Raw genomic sequence first — 18197 nt, 5'->3', positions numbered from 1 at the left:
TTCAGAAGACAAGGAAGAAGGTGAAATGGTATTTATGATGAGTGTAGATATATGGCTAAGAGTGACATATAAGCAAGTTGCACAGAAAATAGCCATGGCACTTGAAGCACCCCCATCTACCCCAGTTCCCTTTTACGAGGAAGATATGGCAAAAGTTCCAACATCACTGTGGACCACCAGTCCCTATGACGTGGGCTGCATACAGAGTATCGGAGGAGTAAGAATAAAGCTGAAAAAGGGTGCAATACTACCTAGAGTGAAACAATACCCACTATCAAAAGAGGCAGATGAGGGCATATACGAAACCATAACGGCCCTAATAAATAATGGCATATTGGTACCATCAGAATCACCATGTAACACGGCCGTATACCCAGTGCGCAAAGCTAAAGGAGGGTCTTGGCGTTTTATCCAGGACCTCAGACCCTTGAACAACATTGTAGGAGCAGAATACCCCATGGCAGCAAACCCGGCCACAATATTATGTGGAATTCCAGCAGAGGCCTCACGGTACACAGTGATTGACCTCAAAAATGCCTTTTTCTCAATACCACTGCATCCAGATTCACAAGACTTGACAAGCTTCACATACAGAAACACAAAATGGAAACACACCAGGTTGCCACAAGGGTTCTGCGAGTCACCCTCAATTTTCAACAGAGTAATACAGATGGACTTGGGAAACGTTGAATTGGAAAGTACGGTGCTGCAATATGTTGACGATATAATAATTTGCAGCACAAGCGAGAAAAGGTGCAGGGAGGACTCATTGAAAATGCTGACAGTATTGGCTGAAAAAGGTTACAAGGTAGACAAAGAAAAGTTACAATACTGTCAGGAACAGGTATTATACATTGGTCAACTAATATCCCAACACGGAAGGAAGATTGCACCACAAAGGGCACAAGCTATATCAAACACGCCACTACCACAAACGGTGAGGGAGCTGCAGCAGTTCCTGGGATTGTGCAACTACTGTAGAGCATGGGTTTTTGATTACAGCTCATACATAGGACCCCTACTTGAAGCATTGAGAGAAGCACACAAAGGGGACAAAACATTGGGGTGGACAAGGGAAATGAAGGAAGCATTTGACGAGTTGAAGCACGCAATATCAACTGCTCCGGTACTAGCCACCCCAGATTATGAACGGCAGTTCTTTATCTTTTCACATTGCGACTCAGCAGTAATGAAAGCAGTATTGACTCAGAAAACCAGCATGGGACACAAGCCAATAGCGTTCTACAGCAGTCACTTGGACCCTGTTATGTTAGGTCATTTCCCTTGCGAACAGAGTCTTGCCGCAGCTGCATTTGCGGTAGAGAAATCATCATCGATTACAATGGGGTGCCCAACCACACTATTTGTGGAGCATGCACTGTTTGCAATATTGAATAAGCCTAAGTCCACACTAACCACGCAGAGGGCGTCAGGATATGAGATCATTTTGTCTAGACCTGAACTGTCAATTGTCAGATGTAGTACAGTCAACCCACCAAGGTTTATAGCGGAAGTTATTGAGGAAGGTAATTATGCTCAAGATTGTACACAGACTATCGAAATGTATTCATGCACTAGAAAAGTTGAAGAGGATGCACTAAAAGGTGGAGATATTTTGTTCATTGATGGGTCATCAACAATAGACCAAAGTGATGGGATAAGGAGAACTGGGGCAGCAGTTGTAAAAATGACAGAAGATTTGATGTGTGCCCCGGTGAAATGTGTACAGTTACCACAGCATTATTGGACTCAAGCAGCAGAATTGGTTGCACTGATCTTGGCATTGAAGGAAAGAGTTGACAAAAGAGTTAATATATATTGTGATAGCACATATGTCACGTCAACTGTCCACTCAGGGCTGATAAAATGGCAGAGAAGGGGGTTTAGGAGAGCTGATGGCACCCCAGTGCAACATGCTCTCTTGTTAGCAGAATTAATTGAAGTAATTAATGATCCCCAAGAGATAGCTTTGGTCAAATGTCCGGCACACACTAATGGAGAAGATCATATCTCAAAAGGGAATGAAACAGCAGACGCACATGCCAAACATGAGGCGTACTTTGGTGAAATATGGAACACCCCAGAGTCAGAGAGAGGGAGAGGGAAGGGGATGGCCAAACAGATGTTGATGAAAGAAGGGTACATGCATCTTCCCGCCACACAGATAATGGAATTACAGGCAGCCACACCAATGGCAGAAAAGGAACTATGGGTAAAAAGAGGATGTACGATGTCCCCAACTGACGCACTGTGGCGTCAAAATAACACAGGAAAGGTGGTCATGCCATTGGCACTGTTGAACACCGCCCTGACCCAGCTCCATCACCCAGCTCATACAGGAAAGGAAGTAATTGCAGCACGAATTAGGGACGAGTGGTTCTGCCCTGAGTTAAATTCTCATGTAACAAATTTTATCAGCAATTGCCTCACATGCCAACAGTTTACGGCCGGTCACACGCTGCAAGTGATAAAAGGTACAATACCCCGGCCAGAGGGACCCTTCCTGCACATTCATATTGACTACATTGATATGATCAATGTATGTCAAGGAAATAGGTACATGATTGTAGTGGTATGCCCGTTCTCCAGGTGGATCGAGGCCGGACCCTGCTCACATGCAGATGCGTTCAGAGCAGCTAAATTTCTAGTGAGAGAGGTTTTCCCCAGGTGGGGTGTGTGTGAAGTGTTGCGGTCGGATAACGGCCCACACTTTGCTAATGAAATGTTCCAGCACATCACGTCCTTGCTGGGTATTAAGCATACATTTGCGTGTGCATATCATCCGCAGGCCAACGGTACATGTGAACGCCTGAATGGCCTATTGAAAGAAGAAATAGCCAAAATACGAAAAAAAACAACCAAGAAGAGCTGGTTGTACAGTCTCCCGCTAGCTCTATTTGAGCTAAGGAATAGGCATGGGTCGGATCACCACCTCACTCCTCACGAGGTGGTGACAGGACGTCAAATGCGCCTTCCTCTAACGCCTACATCAAGAGCATTCACAGACCATGAAAACACTGCAACATTGCAACTGTTGACGAAATGTATCAATATGTGTCTTCTTTGATTACTAGTGTAGCGTTTGTATCTCAACAGCTCGAGCGCACGCGGGGCGGGTCGAAGAGTTCTCAACAAGAAGACACCGACAAGGAACTGGAAAAGGAAGGACTAAGCAAAATTGCTAAAGGTGACCATGTGCTACTCCGCAACTTCAATAGAAAGTGGAACGGCCCTCGCTTTACTGGTCCTCATTTGGTAGAGGAGGTAGCTACAAGAGCGGCGAAACTGCAGGATAAGCGTGCCTGGAATCACCTACACGACGTGAAGATCTACAAACTCCAGACCCGCCCTAGCGTTAACGACAGGGCCATTGGAAGAGCAACAACAGCAACGAAATTGACTATGGAGAAGGAAACGTCGGCTACAACTGATGACAGTGGTGTCACCACACGTGATCACACCCCAGATTCCTCAGAGGCAACTACTGAAATAGACACTGGATGCTTGCCCACAGCCCATCCCATGGTCACAAGATCGAAAAGTAAACAAACTTCTGCCAATTGAGCCCCAAACCCCCTCCCCTCTAAGGTCACCCCCAATTGAAGGACATTGGTTTGCGCACACACACACATGTAAAACACTTGTATGTTTTCTCTTTTTCTTCTCTCGCACATGCAGGTACCGTGTATAATTGTATTGTTAAGAAAATAGATAACTAACAGTGTACTGTGCCCAGGAGTAGATGCTGCCCACGGATGATAGCACCCCTGAAGCGCTATCACACCAATTTGTATATCACATAAAAAGACCAAAGTACCAGAAAAGAAGTAGGGTACGCGTATATTACACCGCATTCATTTTGGCAATAGAACAATCATTTCCCCATCTTCACCAGCACTTACCCGTGCTAAGGGATAAATCACTAAGGTTGGCGTGGGAACAGCTCTTCGCCTGGGCACTGAACGATTACTTGATAGGGAGAGCTTAATAACCACCACTAACAATAATAACAAGCGTATTGAGAATTTTCAGGCGGGCAACTTTAACGTCGCAAGAATAAGCTGCCGAACTGCAGCAAGGTAAGAGCAAATGCCGGTGAGACTAGCTTTTGTAATAAAAATGATAGGAGTATTGGTCATCACTGGTCTACTGGCTGCCTCTGTATGGCAGAAAAGTTATGCTATCAATATTATGGCTGCACCCAAACCTAACATACCCCCTCCCACGGCTGCAACAGGTATGACGTCAGGTGGTACTAGCAACCCTCCGCATAAGGGAAGTAGAGTTAAACGCAGCACATATTCAGATAACAAGGGTATTGATAATTACATAACAGATTCAGCACACGTCTCAAACAACATGTGGTACCAGCACATGACCCAAATAGCTAAGCAGACAACAGAAGATAGCTGTTATGTTTGCTCATTGATCCCATACGCCATGAGCGCTTCTCGAACATTCGTCGCTAGAGAAATACAAGAAAAGACGGCGTGATGTATAATATATCTGGCACTATTCCAAACGAGGGGACGATTTCAAGGAACGGTGATGAGAATGGAGTGGAAAACGAGAGACACATACCCATATGAAAACAATTTCCTCAAGTCATATTTAAGTTACCATAAGGGTTCAGATACATGACGAGTGGCCCTGAAAAGGGAGAAACGAAGAAAGTGACCCTACAATACCTACCATGTGATTGGTACGCCACTGAAGTTCCTGGTATACAAGGCTGTTGGGAAAGGCCACTGGTAACAATAACAGGGAAGGTATACATGAACAATGAATGGGAAATAGGAGTGGCCGGTAGCAACATGGTAACAAGAGAAAATATTACCACCATAAAGGATCACAGGACGACATGGGGCAAGTACGTACCCATGCTGACATGGATGGAGAAGGATGAAGACCCAATAAGCATACGACCGCTGACCGCGCCCAAGTTATGCTACCAACACAGAGGAGATGTGGAGGTGGGATACAACACCAACTGTGGAAGCGTGTTAGAATTACTAGAGGGGGGTGCTGGAACGGCAGTGATAATGGATCACTATTGGGCCTGCGGAAATAAGGCATATCACACCCTGCCCCCGTTGTGGAATGGTATATGCACAATGGTACACATCAATGTACCATCGCTAGTGGTAGCCCAGAAACATGTGAATATGGCCAACTTCCCCAAAATGGATGAAGGGAATGATAGGAAGAAGAGATCTGTACAATCACAGGAGAGAGAGAACAACAACAACAACAATAACGTCCTAAACAGAAAAAAGAGACAAGGAGAACCTCTGACAGGAAACTACCTGTGGGGAAGATCAGAAACAGCACTCACTTTTATCCCGCCAGAACACAGGTTATTTAGCAGGGCTGCCATGTTCTTCTCATCAATAATACACCCTGGACTACAAGCTTATCAAACGCTAAATGGCTCCAGATAACACGATGAGAACTAATGATGACGATTAATTCGACAGTAAACGGATTCAATGCAATAAAAGAGGAACTGCGTGTGGTGAGAATGGTAGCACTACAGAACAGATATGTATTGGATCTCCTCACAGCGATGGAAGGAGGAGTTTGCGCGAAGATAGGACAATCATGCTGCACATTTATTCCTGCTAACGATGCCGATAATGGTACACTTACCGAAGCAGTATCACAACTGGCCCAGATGCACTCCAAGATGATGGAAGAAAGTAAAGGAGTAAAGAAGGATGATAGCTGGTTTTCATTGTTATGGTCATGGATGCCATCATGGTTGTCGGACGGGCTGAAGATAATAGTTGGATGCATAATACTGGCTGCAGCTGTATTGATTGTAATAAGGTTTTGGAAGGCCAGGAAGGCACGCACTACAGATAAAATGATCAAAATGGTAGGCATGCATCCTTTGATGCCAACTGACGATGACCAGCACACAGACGTGATAATAAAGGAAAGAGAGAAAATGCGCAAACAGATCATCGCCAATCATTTAGACCCACCATCAGTAAAGCTTGAGAACCCAAGAAACCCAAGGAGCTATATCGGAAGATGGGTATACTGCAAACCGGGAGGAAGCTGTGTATACATGTACTGGTCATTTGAAGACCATGTCACCCACTATGGACACCTGGGAGGAGTGACTAAAATATGGAGAGTAAGAGGAGATAAAGAAAAAGATATGTTTGTGGTCGACAAGTCGACCAGAGGGGGGACTGAAGTGGGAGAATGGGAGAAAAGGCTACCCCCAATCTCCTCGCGACCATGGCCCAGAGGATCGCGGCCCAGACACCCACCACAAGATGAATTCGTCTATCTGCCAGACGACCAAATACCCTGGTTCAAGAACATACGGTTATGCCCACCAGCCTGCCCTACTCAAGCCAACACCTGCGGCATGGATGAACTCGACTAAGACCTCAACAACAAGCACCCATATCGTTAGAGATGCCATGACGACCTAGCCAACTTCCAAGAACACACGTGCCACCATGCACACTGGACACTCCCACACCAGCCCACATGAAGAATATAATCAATGCTATGACGTAGGTGACGGATACACCCACTGACGCGCATCTTTATTATTTTTCAGATAGGTTTTCTGAAATGCTGAAACGCAAGATGCACAAAGCACTCGCTTACACGCTTGCTGACGCTTTCCCCGACCCTTGCATCATGATGCAAATATAACAAAGACATGATACTGCCTATGAAGCCATGTCACACCGCAACACAAGTGCCATGAATTACACACCCCCTCCTATGAACCAGGCCCATGTAGGCGGTAAACAAGAGCCGCCATGAACACTGAATGAACAAGAGTACAAATGCTGACCATGCAGAACGAGCCCAGCGAGAGCTGACAGCCAAGGGAGCGATGTTGCAACTCGCATGCTACCAGCCGACGCCAAGGTCACACCTGTAGGCAAAGCCAAGCACGCAGAAGCAAATACAACTTTAAATGTGCAGAATTCTGCCTCAGCCACGGTCTCTCCTCACGTGACCAAGCCAACCTGACAAGGTGCCAGACCCACGAGGGAGAAGTCGCCTGGGTCCCGTGTCTGGGACACAGGCTGCAACAATGACATGACCCAATGGACACTTACAGCGATGGGAATGGTCTGCTCTCAGGCCTATGAGCAAATCCACGCATTGTCTGCACGAACACATAGTTACATATTGTTGCTAGTGACAGGTACACCGCGAGCTGGGAACAACGATGGTCCCAGGCTGGGGGGCTCGCGAGTGGACCAATCAGAACATGGGGGCACTCATCACTGACGCCACTAACATTAGCCAATCATTAGGGGTTTTCGTGTAACAATCTTCAAGTATCTAATAGCAGGGACAACCCAAGTATACCACCTGACTGACCCTTAACCACCAACAATGTTCTCTATATGTATGCTATACTAACCCTACAACTCGAGGAACCAATCCAGAGTGGCGATAGGTTTTTCGCTAACTTTCCCAGGTGACGCAAGTAGCGCGTCATACTGAGGTAAAAAGGGGCCTGCGAGCCCACGAGTTTCGAGATTCTGGACGGACGCGTACGATCCTAGACCCACCCCTGCCGTTGTTCAATAAACAGCAGAACCACCTTGCTTCTTGCGTGTGTCTCATACTCATTTTTGGGGAACACGGGAGGAGTTGGGGCCTCCAGCCCAGAGGTCCGCGGACTGCCCAGCCGACCCCGGGAGGAACACCCCGACACTATGTATACCACAGTGAACATAGTATTACAGGATGAAAAGATCTGAACAAAATATACTTGTCAACAACAGACAGAAAATAGGTTTAGCCTTAGCAACACACCATAGAAAATCCTGATGTGTGATACTTAATTTTGTCGATTCAGGGAAACTGACTTTTCTTTTTTAAAAAGACTCTTTATTGGGGCCCCCTCCAAGGTGGAGGCCCGGGGCAAGTGCCCCTGTTGCCCTCCCATAAAGACGTCTCTGTGTGGGGGTAATAATTATCACCCTGGAATCTAAGAACAAGGAGGTTCTATAATCATTTCAAGGGCTGAGTGAATAAATTACAAAATTCATGCAAAACTTTTCTTACACTGTTGACACTTTGAGATGCATAGTTCGGGAAGGAGAAAGGTTGGAATGTGGTGTACCGCTCAGGCCTCTAAACAGAGTGCCTGTGCCGATAACACCAGATCCGGCATGCCAGGGAGGGTGTTAAGACTATTAGCACCCCAGGTTGCCGGGGTGTTCAAAAATTAAAATCATTTTCATTCATTGAACTGGACGCCACGCGCCTCCCGTTTAATGAATGAAAATACTGTCCCAAGATGTCTGCCATGGATAGCAGGGGTTGTCATCGCCGAAGAAAACAGGAAAGTGAGGCGGGGGGATGAGGGAACATAATAAATGTATATAAATAATCGAGGGTGGGGAAAAGATGGTGCTGCAGGCAGGGGACGCAGCCTCCAGGTTCCAAGCAACGCGGGCTCAGATTATCTGTTTCAGCCCGCAATCCAAGGAACATGATTGGCTGCTCCCCTCACCCAAGGTGCTAATGGAGCAGAAAACAGCAGAAGTCATTTGAGCAAGCCAAGCATGGTAAAATACAAGCCCCCACACTGAGTCCACTCAACACTAGGGTCCCCAGCATCCTGACAGTTGATGCAAGAGGCAAGGGTCTTGGGACAGTGCTCACTCAGAGGAACGCATGAAGATGAGAGATAACAATCAGTTTTACCTCGAGGGCCCACACAACAGCTGAATCCAGGCATTCTTTAATCAAGAGAGAGCTTGTATAGTGTTAGTGGAGTCATTTCCACTATGGGGAAACCTTTCATGAATCACATGGATAACAAATCACTGCTCTAGATACTATCTGTGAGCAGCATGGAAATGGCAACTCCAAGTCTTTGAAGGGTAGCCTCAAGGCTTGTCAAATGCAACTACAATATGGAACACTGGAGGGGATTGCTGACTGTCTTTCACGCAAGGAGTGATGGAGGAGGGTTGGTCAAGAGCACGATTGCCCAATCTGTACCCAAGGGAAGAGTCGAAGTGCAGAAAGACCATAATAGTAGCAACATGTTTAGATCCAGTCTCGCTAGTATTAGATGGGGCCCCCTTTCCTCTTCAAGTACATTTTGACAGGTGGAAATGCCCCGTTTGTGTCTTTAGTCCTGCTCCCTTTTGATAGGCTTTTGATATGAATTTTAATATAAAAAATGTTTGGTATCAAAAAGATATCAAAATGATATCAAATGTGTATTTTTATAGGACATTTTATATGTTTGGTATGAAAAGGATAACATATCAGTTTGATCTAAAGTATATATTAAAATGATGTTAATATAAAGTTTATATTAAAATGTTTTTAATATTGAGGAGCGTGTGGGTTCTGTTGCTTTCTCAAGGGCATAGTGAGTTTTGAGGAGTTAGCCGGTGAGTGTGAGGTGCTGATGACAACTTTGATGGGAATGGGTTGTGGGATTGGGTCTTGGGTCCTTCCTCTCCTCTATCTCTATCTCTAACTGTGGTGTTTCCCAGGGGTCTAACCTCTCTCCCTGGCTGTTCAATCAATACCTGGCACTTCCTGCCCACCACATTGTTGCTCTCTACCCCAACTTTCAGTGCTATGTGGATGACACCGAGCTCATTTTCAGGCTTCCTTTTGCCACCTTGTCTCCTTATCTCATCTCTGTCTGCATGTCTGCTATCCAGAAGTGGTGTTCTACCTTAATGCTAGTAAGACTGAGATTCTCCTCATCAGCACTGCCGCTCCCTCCTTTCCTGTCTCTCTCTGGCCAGCCTCTCTTGGCCGTCTTCCTGCTCCCACCTGTGAGGCTAAAAGAACTGGGGTCATCTTCGACTTCACACTCTCTTCTCTCCTCACATCTCTGACGTCTCTAAGAAGTCACACTACCAGCTGCACCTCCTCAGAGGTATTCTTCCTTTGCTCTCCTTCCCAAAGAAGCTCACTGTCTCCAGAGCTCTTGTTCTCTCTAGGTTGGACAACTGCAACAGCCACTTTCTAAATCTGCCTGCCTCTACTCTCGGCCCTCTGCAACTCATCCAGAACAGGACTGCGAGACTCGTCCTTGGCCTCAAGCCCAGGGATTGTATCTCTCCAGGACTGGCTCCCAGTGGCTGCGAGGATTAATTTCAAAACCAGCTGCATTGTCCACATGGCATTCTGGGGCATGGGGCCTCAATACCTTCAACTCTCTCTTCCCAAGTATCTTCCTCCTCAAGCTCTTCGCTCATCCGCCTCCAACTCCCTCAGGGTCAGTCGCTTCTCAAAGCAACAAGTTGGTGGGAGATCTCTTTCTTCGGCTGGGGCCTCCCTCTGGAACAACCTGCCTGCCTCTCTGAAACTTGAGGAGAACCATCTCCAGTTCTGGAAGCACCTCAAGACCTTCCTCTTTGCTTCTGATTTCTCCCCTCCTCTCCCCTGCTGAACTCCTGGATGAACTGAATATGCACTGATCACCTGGCTACCCTCTGTTCTCGGGTGCAGGTTCCCTCCCAGCCAGTTGCACACCTGTACTGCCCCCTGGCAACCCTTGCACTCTGTATCCCTACAGCCCCTACCAGTTGATAGCTGATGTCTGCACATGTCTGCACATACCCCTGCATCTGCCACTAGCTGGCTGTACTTCTTTATTGTTTGTATTTATTTGTTCTATTATTTACTGTTATCCTATGTACTGCACTTTCCCTTCCCCTTCCCCTCGCACTTTCCACCCCTCTTCCCCTGCGGTTGCCCAATCTCAATGTCACCTGGCCTAGTAAGAACGTTTTCTCTGTCTTCCCTCTGGTCGCGCCTTGAAACACTTGTGTATAGGAGCGTTATAAATACCATATCATATCATATAATTGATGGTATTACATGATGTAATATAAAGCTGGTCTTTGATTAGCCCTTGAATAATTTTATATAAACTTTGTATTATTTCTATTGATAAAATCCCCCCAAAAGTGTTCTATCAAAAAATTTGGTTTGATATCAAAAATGTTTGATATGAAAAACAAAATTGTATATACAAATTTTGAAAAATGGATATACATTTTTTATATCAAAATTATATCGGGTTTTTTATATCAACATTTAAAAAAATTATATGAAAATGTTTTTCAAAATGCTATATCAAAAACGTTAAACATGTTATATACATGTTTTATATCAAAATTAAAAACATTGTTTATATAAAAATGTTTAAACATTTTTATATCAAAATGAAAAAATATATATTAAAAAATGGATATCAAAATGTAAAACTATTTTTAAATAAAAATGTTTAACATTTTTTATATCAAAAGTTAAAAATGTTATTAAAAAAGTATATAAAAATTAAAAACAATTTTTATATACAAATGTTCACAAAAATGTATATCAAAATTAAAAACATGTATATCAAAAATGCTATATCAAAATTAAAAACAATTAAAATGTTTAAATTTTTTCATATCAAAATGAAAAAATTATATAAAAAAATGTATATCAAAATTAAGAACTCTTTATATAAAAATGTTTACAAATCATTATATCAGAAGTAAAAAAGTTATAAAAAAGTACATCAAAATGAAAAACAATTTTTATATACAAATGTTCACAAAAATGTATATCAAAATTAAAAAATCTATATAAAAATGTTTTATATCAAAATTAAAAACAATTATTTTATAAAAATGTTAAACATTTTATGTCAAAATTAAATAATGGATATCAAAATAATATTGATTTTTTATATCAAAGTATCAAAAATGAAAAATAATAAATGTTATATCAAAAAAATGATATCACAATTACATTTTTTTTTTATATAAAACATTCTGAAAAATGTATATCAATATAAACAAAATAATATCAGTTTCACATCAAAATTAAAAACAAATTTTATAAGGAATGTTACAAAAATGTATCAAAATTAAAATAAATTGATTTAAAAATATCAGAATTTTTTGTATCAATTGTTTTTATATCAAAATATTTTTTTTAAATATCCAAATGGTTCAAAATCAAAATTATATCAGAAGGCATATCCAGGCATGCCCTGACGCACAAGCATTTTGACAGCTTGGGCCTGTGAATATATAGTTTATAATATATAACAAAATGAAAAGTGAAGATATAACTCCCGGGCTACAAAAAAAAAACAGGCAAATGCATGCAACATGCTGGGACACTGCATTCTACCATTCTCCCTGGTGTGCAGAGAGCAGTGCTCCACCAACACAGCTGCAGCTTGCCTCTATGAAAGTGCTGCGACAGAGCAGAGAATTCACAGATGATGGCACACATACAAAACTCTGACTCAACTATTTTGGTTCCTCTCTTACAAATGATATGGAGCCACATTAGAATGATCCAACTTTGCTATGAAGCCCCGAGGCTATTGTTATCATGCGCTGCCATGTGCCTGGTGTGACTAAACTGTATTTGCATGGCCCCAATCATGGCCCCATTCATTGTAAAGGAAGTGTGCCACAAGGCATCTGTAATCTTCAGCCGGCATGTGACTTCTGTGCCTAAAGGACATGTGAATGGCCCATTGTATCCTAAACTTCCAGTGACTTTTCGAAGGACACCAGCAGCCTGCACTGGGAATAGGCTAGATGTGTTACGCTCACCTGATATCCCCGGGGGCGTCTGGAAGGCTCTGAGAACTGGAACCCTGGATGCCTAGTTTCCCAGTGCTGAATAATGAATCTTAGTTATTTGTAGGGTGAGCTATCCATCCTGCATTTCTTGTGCAGGGACGCTTGACGTTTGTTGGAGAGCTGCCCGAGTTGCTTCACTGGTGCAGTACGCCTTCCTTGGGCGCAGGCCTGATGTGACCCCGAATCTGCTGGTAGGCAGGTAGGTTTATTAATTGTAAGTCTTTGTTCTGTTTATGGTGGGCATTTGTTAATGTCTTTATCTCCTTTTCAAGTGCGAAGGTCTTGATGCTGGCATGCCGGATGGAGAGGCACGTTTCTAGCGCCTTTATTGTCTTTTAAAGCTAACCTGTGTTTTCTTCTTCTTCTCCTCACAGGCCGCTGTGGTGCTGCGATTGGATGAGAGCGCAATGAAAAACAGGCCCTGGAATCCGTTAAGGTAAGTACAGCGCTGTGCGGTTGTTTAATATTGAAAGCGAACCTGAATATGTCTCTTTTTCCTTTGCATATGTTGCTTTGGTGCTCCGGATGGAAGCGCAGCATAGCGCGATGGAATTCAGGTAAGACTGATGGAATTCAATGTTTTTGGAAGTGCGTGCATTCTAATATTGTTTTTCCTTTTCTCGTTATTGCAGGTCGCGATGTTCGAGCAGCAGCGGTGGTAGTGGTTCGCCGGAAGTCCTTAAGCTAGTACTCACAGGTGAGTGATGTTTCTTCTTCTCTTGGGTTCCACAGATTGCAGCCCGGTTGAAATGCTGAGTGCTGGATGGTGTTTTCTCAGGTAAGACTGAATAATCTTGTTCTTTTTCTTGCAGGAGTACAGGAAGATGCTGAAGACCAGGAGCTGGACACAGTGAGCATCAAGCTGCTGTTTGCAGAATAACACGAAACGTGTTCTGCAGTCAGGGTGTGTTTTATATAGCCCAGGTAAAGTAGTACCAGGGAAAGTAGTTCCAGGCCTGTCACACCCAAAACACTGGACCGCATGGCTTGGTTCTTAGAACTAGACTGTGTGGGTGCCTCCATGTTGGATTTAAAGGCCCATGTAAATAAATGGGACCTAGTTTGAACAGCCCTTCCTTCCTACATATGAGCATGGTGCCAAAGATGCCAGGACTGGCTCCAGGAGACCTTTTGGAGTGGTTTTAAGGCCCTCAGGGTTCTGGTGGGAGCCTGCTTTTGGCACAACTTGTGCCCCCTCACAGTGGACATGACAAGATTTAGGGTTGTTCCGCTGTGAGGGGGATGGTTGTTCTTCAAACAAATGCTTCAGAAGCCTGCCAGAACATCGCTGCTGCGGATTACGGGACATTTGCAAGCCCTGGCTGGATCTGAAGACCCCAGGACATCTTAAGTCCGGTGATGAAAAGCATTCTACTTTTAAAATTTGAGTTGGATGTATATAGTTACTGCAAGCTTGTAAATAAATAGCAGTGTTTTAAAAGTATCAAATATTTCAACAGGATGTGAAAACCATTTTAAAAGTGTATGTTCTAGAATTTAGCCCTGTGTATTTTTATTTAGTGTTGCAAACAAAGCTTTTAAAACAGAATTCTTTAGCTGCAGGCAGGATTAACTGCCAGCCTGCATTTTTATATATTTAAGTTAAAGTGTGCGTGGAAATGGAAAAACTGTCTCTGGAATCTAACTGGTGCGATAAGGTAATTTTGTAATCTGCATGTTATGTTGTTTTGCTGGAGAGGAGTTTTTAGGTAATTAAGGTTCTTAAAAGTCGAGCTGGTTTATGAAGTTTCCAGCAGTGGGGACATTCCTTGTGTAAAATGAAAGCCTTGGGGCTAGGGTCTATCGCCAAACACTGCGTGCACAATATTTTGACAAGCCATGTGGTTTTGTGCAAATAAACCTTTTAAATGCCAAGCTCTGCCTATGCACACAAGCAACGTAAGGCATTGTGAACTGGCACACAGATCTAAAAAATGCTGCTTTAAACAGTGGAGCAAATGAGCACATTTTTTGAAGAAAATAAAAGCCATTGAGAACCCCAATAGACAGGGCATATATATAGACACAGGGAAGATTGCTTAAAGCAGCCACTGTTTTATTTTATAACACATTTGTTATTTGTATACAAATATTTGTTTAGGTTGGAGAGGGTATTAGACATGTACAAATATTTAGAAAGTGCACAACACTTTTGGTTCTAGGAAAACAGCTGCACCCACAAGATATAGGCACTTTGTGTGGTTGCATTTTTAATTATGGACCCGAGACAAAGTGAATAGGTGTGGTGAGCCCTGATTAAATTAACCACAGTTACAAAATGAAAATGATGTGCATGCACCTGGGGCCTGAACCTGTATGTACACGCTTACAAGAAAATGACATTGACAAAGTGCTATAGCCAAGATTCATTTATATATATATATATATATATATATATATATATATATATATATATATATATATATATATATATATATTACATGGCCCACGGTAGTGGCCATGTAGTTATGGTTAAATTGCTAATCCCATAGGAAGAGCACTGTTTGGGCGGCTTATAACTTCACTCCCCGTGGACGAATCCACATCAAACTTTGCAAAAAAAAGTATAGGGCCCACTCTGAATTTTGCAAAGTTTGGTGATGTTTGCTCCAGGGGGGCAAAGTTATGGGTGGTGTCCCAAAATGTATTTTTTTTCCATATAGTGAATGCGGAAAAAACTTTGCTCATGCCTACAGCCCAAACCGCTGGATGAATGTTCAACAAATTTGCAGCAGGAGTAGCAGCTTGGTCCCGAAAGCATGCTTTTGTAAATTTGCTGAAAATCCGTCCAGTAGTCTTTTTTGAAACAAACAAAAAGTAGGTGTCAAAAAATTAGTGATATCTATGTCCGCTCCGTGGACACATTTCCCTGTTCGCTATGCGGACAGGACACCGATTGGCTAATCAGCTTGCGTCATGTCCGCGGACATACGACGTCTTCGCTGATTGGCTGGTATGAAGCGTGAGGTGCGTTGTATTGTTTTGATGCGTCTACCATCTTGGAACAGCGGACAGCGCGGCGACGAATGGGGGAAAAATACAACTTTGGGGAGTGTGTTAGTGTGTAAGAATGCTTGGGGAGGGCGGGGGAGTAAGAGATGGGTCAAATGCTGTATTTGTTTAGGTGGCAGGCGCCCCTGGGGTGTTTGTCATGTCCGCGGTCACCGCGGCTGTCTGCGGCAATAAAAAATACCCATATGGCACAGTTAAAATGTTTGATTCTGTGGGTGTGTTATGCTGCGGTGTTTGTGGCCAGGGCCTAAAGTCTTGGGTGCATGGTCGAAGGGCATAGGCCGTAGGCCATGCACCCAAGACTCTAGGCCCTGGCCCCAACCACCGCAGCATAACACACCCATAGAATCAAACATCCATCAAATAGCCACAAATCTACAGTTTGTGTACTGTTTGATTTGTATAGTTTGTATGTTAAGTTTTGGCTACGTCATGTAATTAAGATTGTAGAGTTTGGTAACAAGTACTGCAATATATCATATCTATGGAAGTAAACATTTTGAATTGTGGTGTATGGTTAGATGTTTGCTTCAATGGTTGTGTTATGGAGCAGTATTTGTGAGTTGAATTATAATATACTTACTGTTTGATTTTTTGTGATTGGATATATTTTTTCATGACTTGGGTTACTGGAGCAGATATACTTTTTCAATTTCTGTGATAAAAGAAAAGATCATGTTAGTGTAGGTTATTTATAATGAGTTATTGCATTGCATAATAGACATGTCTGCATTATTTCGACCCTCATATTTAGTAGTTTATAAACCAGTGTACTGTGCAATTTGCTCAGTTTCTGACAGAATAGGAAGCCATGGAGGAAGTAGATCCCTTGACTGCTCTGTCACAGTTAGTGGCAGAATTATGATCAGACATGGTTGCTGCTAATTCAGCATTAAACCAAAAAGTGGAAGCTTTACATGATATGGCAAGTGTCCACCCCTCAAGCCCTGAGGCTTCTGGTAGCTCGGCATCTAGATCTGATTCGTCCTCTTTCCCAGGTCGGGATCCGGAACAAGAGGTCATGACTACCCAATTCCCTTTGGCTCCGCCCAAACGGTTTTCAGGGGATTCTAAACAATACCGGACTTTCATAAACCAACGCAAATTGCTTTTTGTGGCGACCCACTGCTTTCCCTAATTCTACTACCAAAGAAGCATTTGTGCTCTCCTTATTAGGGGGCACGGCGGCGACATGGGTAAATCCGCTTCTCGAATCATGTTATATGACTGTGATGCCCTCATTACGGCCATGAATAGAGTATTTGATACCCGCTATAAGTCCCAAACAACAGACTTAGAATTCCTTAATCTTTGCCAGGGTTCCTCCTCTTTATTTACTTATCTAACCCACTTCAATCAACTCGCAGCTGAAACTGATTGGCTTTGGAAAAGAAGTCGGCCGTCTTTTACCAAGGTCTTTCTGATGAGCTAAAGGCTACCCTGGCCACTGTTCCGGTGGTACCTAATGCATTCAGTGACCTTCTAGATCTCGTTCTCCCGATCGATGCCCGTAGAGCGGAACGAAAAGGGGAGAAAAGGCAGATACAGCCTGTTATGGCCACTCTTGAGGCCGGCTCTCAATCCACTGCACCTGAACCTATGCAGATTGGTTCAGTCAGGGGTCCTTTAACACCAGCTCAAAGAGAACACCGCAGAAAGAACAATCTGTGTATGCACTGCGGTTCCTCTGAGCATGTTCTCAAAGACTGTCCCAAGAAAACTGTCAAGAAGTCGGGAAATGAGCGAACCCGGCAATAGATGGATTCCACCATTGTAGGAGTCTCTCCCGCCACTCCAGTTAGCCTACCAGTGTTTTTTTCTCCTGTACCTAATCAGGAATTTCCTGCGGTGGCCATCATTGATTCTGGTGCTACCGGTAACTATATGGATTATGAGTATGCCGTGAGTAACGCAGTACCAGTTCTTACCAAAGAACACCCCACCCTTGTATCGGGTTATGTCACGCAGTCTACCTCCCTTCTCCGCATGCAAACAAAGGAAGCGCATACAGAAACATTATCCTTTTACTTAATCAAAGGACCCCAGTTCAGGGTTATCGTTGGCATTCCCTGGTTGCAACAGCATAATCCGTCCATTGATTGGGCTACCTGGACGGTAGAGTTCCCGTCTCAGGTGTGCAATGAGTCCTGTTTCAGCCACACCGTGGTCTCGCCTGGATCCTCGTCACAGGCCATGGTGGCCTCTGTTGCTCTTATTGGAGCTGTAACTTCTCCCTCTACCTTAGGCATCCCCGATCAGTACTCTATCTACCAGGATGTTTTTGATAAGAAAGCCGCTGAGCATTTGCCCCTCCTAGGCCTTATGACTGCCCGATTGATTTAGTCCCTGGGGTGAAAATTCTGACTGGTATGGTTTATTCTCTTACTGTTCCCGAGGATAAGATATGGAAAGAATACATTGAAAAACCATTAGCCATGGGTTTTATCCACTCTTCAAAATCTCCGGCAGCATCCCCACTCTTTTTTGTGCCAAAGAAAGAGGGGGATCTTCGTCCGTGTATCGATTATAGAGCTCTTAATGCAGTGACTGTAAAAAACCAATACC

The sequence above is a fragment of the Ambystoma mexicanum genome, chromosome 4q (genome assembly GCF_040938575.1).
Source record: "Ambystoma mexicanum isolate Mex_15411 chromosome 4q, UKY_AmexF1_1, whole genome shotgun sequence".
In the NCBI taxonomy this organism is placed as follows: domain Eukaryota; kingdom Metazoa; phylum Chordata; class Amphibia; order Caudata; family Ambystomatidae; genus Ambystoma; species Ambystoma mexicanum.
This window is presented reverse-complemented; position numbering follows the sequence as displayed.